The sequence below is a fragment of the Carettochelys insculpta genome, chromosome 3 (genome assembly GCF_033958435.1).
Source record: "Carettochelys insculpta isolate YL-2023 chromosome 3, ASM3395843v1, whole genome shotgun sequence".
In the NCBI taxonomy this organism is placed as follows: domain Eukaryota; kingdom Metazoa; phylum Chordata; order Testudines; family Carettochelyidae; genus Carettochelys; species Carettochelys insculpta.
In genome coordinates, this window is record NC_134139.1 from 177,134,967 (window position 1) to 177,144,223 (window position 9,257).

Sequence of the window (9,257 nt, forward strand, 5' to 3'; positions counted from 1 at the left end):
AGCCCCTGTGGGGCTCTGTGGTTTCTGCACTCAGTGGCTCTTAAAGCCACAGGGACCCAGAAACCCCGTAGCAGGAAGCTGGCAGTGTGCACACAGCAGCCCTGCAACGTGGTGTCCCTGCACTGCCAGAGGGACAACATGGCAGCCAGCCAGCCTCACGAGCGCCCCCAGAGCTCCCCCTCCGGGCCATCCCAGGGATCCCAGGCCTCCAGCCGGTGGGGTAGAAAGTGGGGCCCCTCCTGGGCAGACCCTGAGCTCCGAGACCTGCTGGGGCCCTGGGGGGAGGAGGAGGTGCTGCATGTCATGGGGAGCAAGCGGCGGAACACGAAGATGTTCACCCGGCTGGCCGAGGGCCTGGCTGCCCAGGGTCACCCTGCCCGCACTTCTGACCATGTCAGGAGCAAGGTCAAGGAGTTGCGGCAGGGTTACACCCAGGCCCGGGACTCGGCCAGCCAGTCTGGGGCTGCCCCCGCCGCTTTCCCTATTACCGGGAGTTCAGGGCTACCCTGGGCCCCCGGGGCACCTCCTCCCCCCGAGCCACCCTTGACACCATGGCCGACAAGCCCCAGCCGGCCTCAGAGACAGGGTCAGGACCGGAGGCCAGCCGTGCCCCCTCATGCCTACAGCTGGGACCCTCCACCCCAGCCACGGAGTGGTCCAGTGAGGAGGGGGAGCTGGTGCTGGACGTGCTGTCCCGCAGCTCCAGCCAGGTGTCTGCCTCATGGGCATCTCTGGAGCCTGGCAGTGCACCATCAGGTGCGTACCCCACAGGGCACAGACTCCCTGAGCATGGGGCGGGGGCACCACTTGACCGGGGGCCCCCCACATGCCCACAACACCCCAGCCTGACATGGCCCAGGCAATCCACAGCACAGGGAAGGTGCCACAGCCACCAGTGCCCAGCAGCACCTCCACCCATGGACAGTGCCGTGCCCCACCCCCAGTGGAAGGGGAGAGGGGAGGACCACTGGAGGGGGCCACCCACAGGACCACTGCATGCACCAATGGTGGATTCATGGGGTGGGGACACAGGCCCTTGGGGGTGGGCCACAGGTCAAGGCTGAGTACTCATGGCCTCCCTTCCCCCTTCCCCCCTATTTCTGCAGCCACACCATCCGTCGTCCCCAACAGCCCTCCCAGACCACCGGAGCACCAGCTGTAGGGGACACCGCCTGCCCCAGTCCGGGTCCACTCCCGGGGACGACACCGCCACACCACCACCACCTGTGACCCAGAGGTGTCTGCCGCCCTCCGACACCAGGCTCCAATTTGAGGAGCAGGAAGCCACTGGAGCCGAGAGGCCTGGTGCGAGTTCATGGACACCTTTAACCGGGTGGCCGATACCCTTGAGGAGCTGGTGGCCCATCTGCCTCCCCCCGATGTCCTCCATCCTGCCCTCCCCCCTGCCCCGCCCGCTGATGTCCCGCCCACCGTCGTCCCGCCCGCTGATGTCCTGCCCGCTGATGTCCTGCCTGCTGTCGTCCCACCTGCTGCCCCACCCACCAGCTTCTCAGAGCAGGAGCCACCCGGGGCCATGGACCCACCTTAGCCATACCTCCCCGTGCTCCCAGCCCCCAGCCAGCCTCGCCGGGGACCCCGGCTAAGAGGGGGACCAGCCAGCTGGACGCAGCGGGGGTCGCGCCCTTCCACCCCCGCCCCAGAATGATGGGGCAATAGGTAGCCTGCCCACATCTCCCCCCTGTAAATAGTTGTCCCCACCCTTGTATATAGTTATTTATAGTTGACCCCCCCATTATAGTTTGTAGAGATGTCCCCACTTGCACATAGTTATTATTTTCATTAATCTGTTCTTTTTGCTAATATTATTATTGATTTGCCAAAAAGAGGTGACATTTTTGTTTTTCTTGTAAGTAATGACAGTTTTATTTTCCCCAAAGCCTGTGTTCCGTGTGCTTTTGGTGAGGGTGAAGTGTGGGTGCTGGGGCGGGGTGCAGGGATGGCTGGGGGGGGTGGTCGCTCACTGGGCCCCCTGGTGAAAGTACTCCCTTAGGGCCTCCCGGACCCGGACCCGTCCTGGTGGGCCTGGTGGCTTGGGGCGGTGGCTGGCTGGGGGTAGGCTGTTGTGGCCTCCTGTGCCCAGCCCTGCATGAAGGCCTCCCCCTTGCTTTCCACCAGGTTGTGGAGTGTGCAGCAGGCCCCCACAACCTGGGGGATGTTTGGGAGGCCCAGATCTCGGAGTGCCAGGACGCAATGCCAGTGGCCTTTCAGGCGCCCAAAGGCTCGCTCGACCACTTGTCGGTCATGGTTGAGGCAGGTGTTGTAGCGCTCCTGGCTGTCAGAGAGGTGGCCTGTATAGGGCCACATAAGCCAGGGCTGGAGAGGGTATGCCGCATCCGCCACAAGGCAGAGGGATATGGTGGTGGTATCCCCCAGAGCGATCTCCCTCTGGGGGATGTAGGTTCCCGCTTGCAGTCGGCGGCATAGTCCCAAGTTCCGGAAAACACAGGTGTCGTGGGTAGAGCCGGGCCAGCCCATACAGATGTCCTGGAAGCAGCCACAGCTGTCGACCATGGCCTGCAGGACCACAGAGTGGTAGCCATTCCTGTTGACATAGCCACCACTGTGGTCTGGGGTGCAGATGGGGATGCCGGGGGTGGGGGGAATCCTCCTTCAGCGACGGGGGGCTGCACATCGTCCTGCTGTCCCGGAGCTCCAGCAGGGCGTCCTCCCAGAGGTGTCCCCCGACCGTGGGAGTGGACCGTAAGGTATGTACCACCCGCCCCGGTGCACACCCCCGGGGTTAAGGGGTGGGGACAACAGACATGACCAGGGACAGCAGTGGCATGTGCCTCAGAAGAGTGCATCAGCACCTGCCCCCCAGCAGGACAGAGAGGCTACGTCTACACGTGCCCCAAACTTCGAAATGGCCATGCAAATGGCCATTTCGAAGTTTACTAATGAAGCGCTGAAATGCATATTCAGCGCTTCATTAGCATGCGGGCGGCAGCGGCGCTTCGAAATTGACGAGCCTTGCAGTCGTGCGGCGCGTCCAGACGGGGCTCCTTTTCGAAAGGGCCCCGCCTACTTCGAAGTCCCCTTATTCCCATGAGCTCATGGGAATAAGGGGACTTCGAAGTAGGCGGGGCCCTTTCGAAAAGGAGCCCCGTCTGGACGCGCCGCACGACTGCAAGGCTCGTCAATTTCGAAGCGCCGCTGCCGCCCGCATGCTAATGAAGCGCTGAATATGCATTTCAGCGCTTCATTAGTAAACTTCGAAATGGCCATTTGCATGGTCATTTCGAAGTTTGGGGCACGTGTAGACACAGCCAGAGTGTTGTGGAGGATGTGGGGGCGTTGTGGGGAGCCTGCCAGCATTCACCCTGCGGCCTGGTCGAAATGGGCCCGTAGGGCCTCCCAGACCCGGATCCCCTCGGGGTCCACCTGGAGACTGGGGGCAGCGGGTGGCTGCACGTCAGCCCTGCCAGCCTCCACAGCCCAGCCCTGGAAGAATGCCTCCCCCTTGCTCTCCACCAGGTTGTGGAGTGCGCTGCACGCACCCACAACCTCGGGGATGTTGGTGGGGCCTGCATCAGGGCGGGTGAGGAGACACCTCCAGTGCCCTTTGAGGCAGCCAAAAGTGCGCTCACCACCTGGCACGCATGGTTCGAGCGCATGTTGAAGTGCTCCTGGCTGGGTGAGAGATGGCCCGTGCAAGGGTGCATGAGCCAGGGCCGGAGGGGGTACACCGCATCTGCGATAACGCAGAGGGGTATGGTGGTGTCCCCCACAGGGATCTCCCACTGGGGGATGTAGCTCCCCGCCTCCAGCCGGCAGCACAGGCCCAAATTCCTGAACACCCGGGCATCGTGGGTGCTGCCAGGCCACCCAACATAAATGTCCAGGAAGTGGCCCCGGCTGTCCACCAAGGCCTGGAGGACCACAGAATGGTAGCCCATCCAGAGCCCCAAAGCAATTTGGGAAGCCCAGGCTGGCAAACCCTGCGATGGCGGCAACCAGGTCCCCAAGCAGCACGAGCAAGAGGAGCAGGGCATTGATGGCGAGGACAACCTGCAGGGGAAGGACATGGGAGAGCACCAGTGATGGGTGTGCAGGGTGTGTCTGGCCCTACCCCCCAGGGCTGCCCTCCCCCGGGTCCTCTTACCTCCATGAGGACAGCCCCAATGGTGGCCTTGCCCACGCCAAACTGCTGCCCCACGGATCGGTAGCTGTCTGGAGTGGCCAGCTTCCAGACAGTGATGCCGACCCATTTCTCAACCATGAGGGCACACCGCATGTCGGTGTCCTGGTGCCTCAGTGCGGGGGTGAGCCACTGGCAGAGCTCCAGGAATGTCTGCCAGCTCATGAGAAAGTTCTGGAGCCAGCGCTCATTGTCCCACTTGCCAAGCACCAGCCGCTCCCACCAGTCGGTGCTCGTGGGGTAGCTCCACAGCTGGCGGCGTGTGTGGTGGCGGGGGGCGGGGTCGGAGGGCAGCAAGGTCTGGGGTTGCTTCCTCCTCCCCTGGGGGCAGCTCCTCTTCCGTGAATAAAAGGTGGTCAGCTGCCTCTTGCATAGCATTGAGCAGGGCAAGCACTGCTCCTGCAGGGGCGGCTGTGTGGACCTCTGGCTGCTGCTGCTGCTGCTGGGGGTCCATACTGCTTCGACGGGTGTGCGTGCCTGTGGCTCTGCAGACCGTGTGCTGTGCAGGCTGCGTGTGTCTGGGAAGGGCCCTTTAAGGGAGTGGCTAGCTGTTGCCCCGGCATTGCTAGTCCGCCCTGTGACCCTGTCTGCAGCTGTTCCTGGCACCCTTATTTCGATGTGTGATGCTTTGGCGTGTAGACGCTCCCCTGCAGCGCCTACTTCGATGTGGTGCTGCCCAACGTCGACGTTGAACGTCGACAGCACCAGCCCTGGAGGACGTGTAGACGCTATTCATGGAAACAGCTTATTTCGATGTAGCATACACGTGTAGACGTAGCTATAGTGACAACCAGAAAGTCCTGTGGGGCATGGAGTCATTATAATTTGAAATACTCTAATTTCATACTGGATTCCCTCATTGGACTCCATTTTTCTCCATTCATTAAGCAAGGGAATCTCAAATGTCATGCACCATAACTTCATTCTGAGAAGAAAATTTACCACATGACCCCAGGAGGGGACACCAACGTCTGAGTCTGCCCACATCTCATCACCCTGAATAGCCTCTAGTCTGAGTCCTGCTACCCAGGGATGAAGATCCTGGGCTTCAAATTTGGCTCCAGGTGGTGGGGCTCAGGCTTCCATTTTTGACCCTTGGATCCAGCAAGTCTAATGTCAGTCTTGAAGACTCCATTAAAATGGAGTCACAACCCACGATGGGGTACCAACACCCATTTTGTGAACCACTGCATGAAACCCCAAACCAAATACACTTGTTATAAACAAAAATATTTTTTCTATAAATGTGGGAGCAGTTTGAGATTCATTCAGTTTGCTATATTCTTTATTAACTGTATAGCAAACCATGTTAGTATATAAATGTCATTTCTTCTGGAATCCTAAATCATTCAGTCCAAGCTGGGTTGTGTTAGGTTCTTACTATTGTCAGAACATGAGAACAATAAAGCTTTGTGGAGGCACAAAGGAAGAAAGAATGCCACTTACAGGAAAGCAGGCTTGTCATTTACTGTAGAAAACCAATGATTAGATCACAATAGCAGCAGAAGCTTAGTGATTTGCCTTTTTTTTTTTTTTAAACTAGCAGAACTCAGCACCTGGACAATGCATTTTCCACCTAATCATCATCAAAGAAAGGATGTTCAGTTTGACAGGGCAACGATACCTCTGCAAAGAATTATGGGTTTTCAGTTTAAGAATACATAATGGGTGCTAATTTGCTAGTTAGGACATTCAGTAGCTGAGTTTCAAAGCACAAAGCTTACTTCTTAAATATTCATTTATTGCTTAGTAAATTAATCAAAAACTATTTTGCACTAAGAAAAGACAATACTTGATCCATTTTAAGGCATATGTGATGTAATTCTAAATGATAGCATTTTGAAAACTCTAGTGTTTTGTTTCCTTCTTGTGGAAACTAAAATATCATATATGTTGTTACAGTTTTGTATTTCTAACTGAATGTTTTAACTGTGCAAAGATATTCTATTTTTCTGTGATGGAGAGAGCAATGACTTGTATAACATGCTGTGCTTTTTGTTCAAAGTTAAAAACTAAGCTTTACATTTAACTTTATATGCTCATGGCTTTGCACTAGCATGATTAATATTTAATGACGTAATCCCAAAATACCCCTTTCTAACCAGCCCTTTTGCTGCTACTAGACAAAAGGCTGCTTTTTTTTGTAGATCATATCAACCTAATGGAGAAGTGTCATGTAATGTGTAGAATATTTCCCACCATTTGTAATAACTTTGCAAGTCTTTCCACTAAACACGTGCAGATAGTTAACTACCTGCTGTTGCAATTTATAGAACCAGAGTTTAACTGGAAAAATCTGTTGGGTAACTGATAAAAGTGTATGTTTTGCTGAATGGAACACATTTTGTTTATGACTTTTCACTCTATGATGAGTGAGTACTATTACATCATGCACAGTGTGCCAGGAGCAATGTCACATCTTCACTGCTTCAGAACTTACAACACATGCTGAATTGCACACACCAATAGTGGGAATGTGCTTCAGTACAGGACCAGTAATGTTACATGAAAGTCAAGGATTACTTTGATTTTATTGGTAAGCATTTCATCACTACCAGAACCTCACAGACTTGAGTTAGTCAAGCTCTGGATCACCCCTGTGAGGTAGGAAATACTGATCTCTTATTTTAGAGATGGGGACAAGTCCAAGATCAGAACTAGTCAGTTGGAGATATAGAAGCGGGAAGTGGGGGCTCTCAGTGGCACCTATTGTCCATTAGGCAATATGTAGGAATGAAAAGGAGCTGGTTGCAGTTCCCTAATTTTTGAGGCCTCTTCTATGCCTGCTCAGCCTTAATGTGTTTCCAAGGAGCCTAAGGATTTCTCTGAAGTTTTGCTGTCTGGCTATCAGTCCTGTGTGGCTGTCTGCCAATTTGGGGCTGCTGAAGCACAGCAGTGCTGCTCTGGCAATGCTCCCACCTGTCCCATGTGTGCGATGTTGCCAAGAGGCATCTTAGGAACTAGCTACCCTTCCTATGTAACAGCTGTGAACTTCCCCAAACTGGAGCACTCTGGCAACACACAGCTGAGGCAATCCTGTGGCTTTTGAGCTTTTTTGTGACGGCAGGGCCTTTACAGGCCATTGGCAGTTGGTGTAAAGTAGAGCAGCCCTATTGGCAGAGAACCAGCACCAGGGTATTGTGAAAGTAGCTTAATGTCGCCTTTGCTCTTACTGCTCCCTGAGCAATAGCAGGTTGTGTGAGCATGTATGGTATTTTTAACATTACAGAAGTTTTGATGTCCCTCTTTCAGGTTTTTGAACTAAAAATGAATGGAAAAAACCCTCACACCCTCTGAACAAAAATACATAAATATTAAATCTCTCAGTCTGCTAAACTGTTAAACGATGAATCTTATTGTGCTTGAAATTGTACATTCCAGCTGATAATACTACAACAGATGTATTAGTAAAGTAAAGACTGTCTACTTCTTCATTTCTTGCATCTCTCTGTATATCATAGAGGCTTGTTCTGCCTCTGATTTGTGCATACTTCACACAGATGAAGATGATTATCATGTCCCACCATGTCATTGTTTGGCGAGGCTGCCCATAATTAACTATGTTCATTTTTCCTCATATTTCTTTCCCTCTATCCTTTAATTGTATTGCTATGTTCTGAATTCCCTCCACTTTGACAGCATCTTTCTGTTCCTGAGTGTGGCAGAACACAGTATTCTACTCAATTTTCACCAGAGAAATAAAGAGACATTAATTCTTCCTTGGCCCATAATGAGATGGCTCTTGGTGTGCTGCCTAAAATCATGTTGATTTATAGCTGGCATACTGAATCACAGGCAAACTTATATCCATGGGAATTGTGCTGCACACCATCATGCAGTGGTTTCTTCTACCCTTTTCCTTTCGCATTATCCTCTTCCCTAATGCGCGAGACCCTTCCCTTGCAATAGCTATGTATTGGATTATTTTATGACAAGTATACTATCTTGAATTTTACCAGGAGGAATCTCATGTAATTGTTTCCTGTCCGTGCTTCTAACATGTTTATGTCCTTCTCTGTTATATCTCTGTGCTCACTGGACTTCAAATCAAAGTTTCAACTTCAAATTCCATGCTGAAATGGTTCAGATCAGTCACTGCAGACTTCAGACTCTTAGAGGCAGAGACAGTCTCCTTATTCTGCATTTGTAAAGCACAATGGGATCCTGGTCCATGACTGAGGATCTAAATTCCCACCACAATACTTGGAAGACTGTGATGCAGTAGGATCTAATCAACATGATTTCTCTGAAGATAAGTGTGTCACTTTAACATCATAGAGCTTATCTACATGAACACTTAGGTGTGGCAAGCAGGGGTGTACAGCACCCTCACTACTGTGGTGCACATTAAATGTATCATGCTGTCACACACTAAAATTTTGCTAGAGAGTTTTAATAAATTCCTGTTTCAAGGCCGGATAGGTCAGAATGTAGTAAGGACTTTGTTTGTGGCAGCAGGATCTGCATAGACACATTAGCTACATCTACACTTGCAATTGTCTTTCAAAACAGGAATGCAAATGAGGGAAATTGAAAATGAGGCACTGATTTACATATCTCATCTTTTATTTGCATAATTTCTTTTTGAACGAGATTCTTTTGAAAGAAAAAATAGCAGTGTGGACATAGCTCTTTTGAAAATAAACCCCATCTTCGAAAGAACCCTTATTCCTAATATTTTTTTAGGAAATTTTGCCTCGAAAGGGTAACAGCTCATAAATTCAGTAATTTCTTGTCCTCCTCATGAAGAACTGTATTTCTTTGTTCACAGACCTTTCAAAAATTTTACAGTTGACAATATGTCCGTAATTCTGCAGCTAAAATACTAACTGACTTACGAGCCACTGAACATGTTATAACACAGTTGAGACCTTTAGACTCATTCAACTGAAATATTGTATTAATGTCAGAATTATTTTTCTTTGTAGGTCCCTTTGCCCATTAAAGCAGTTTATTTCTAGACACATGAGACCAAAAGCTAATTTACCTAGTAGCAACAGCTATGTCTGGTGTTGCCCATGAATGGGCATTTGTGGAGCTGATGGCTGAATATGTTCTCATAGAATTCCACATTGAGGATCTAAATTATATGGAAGGG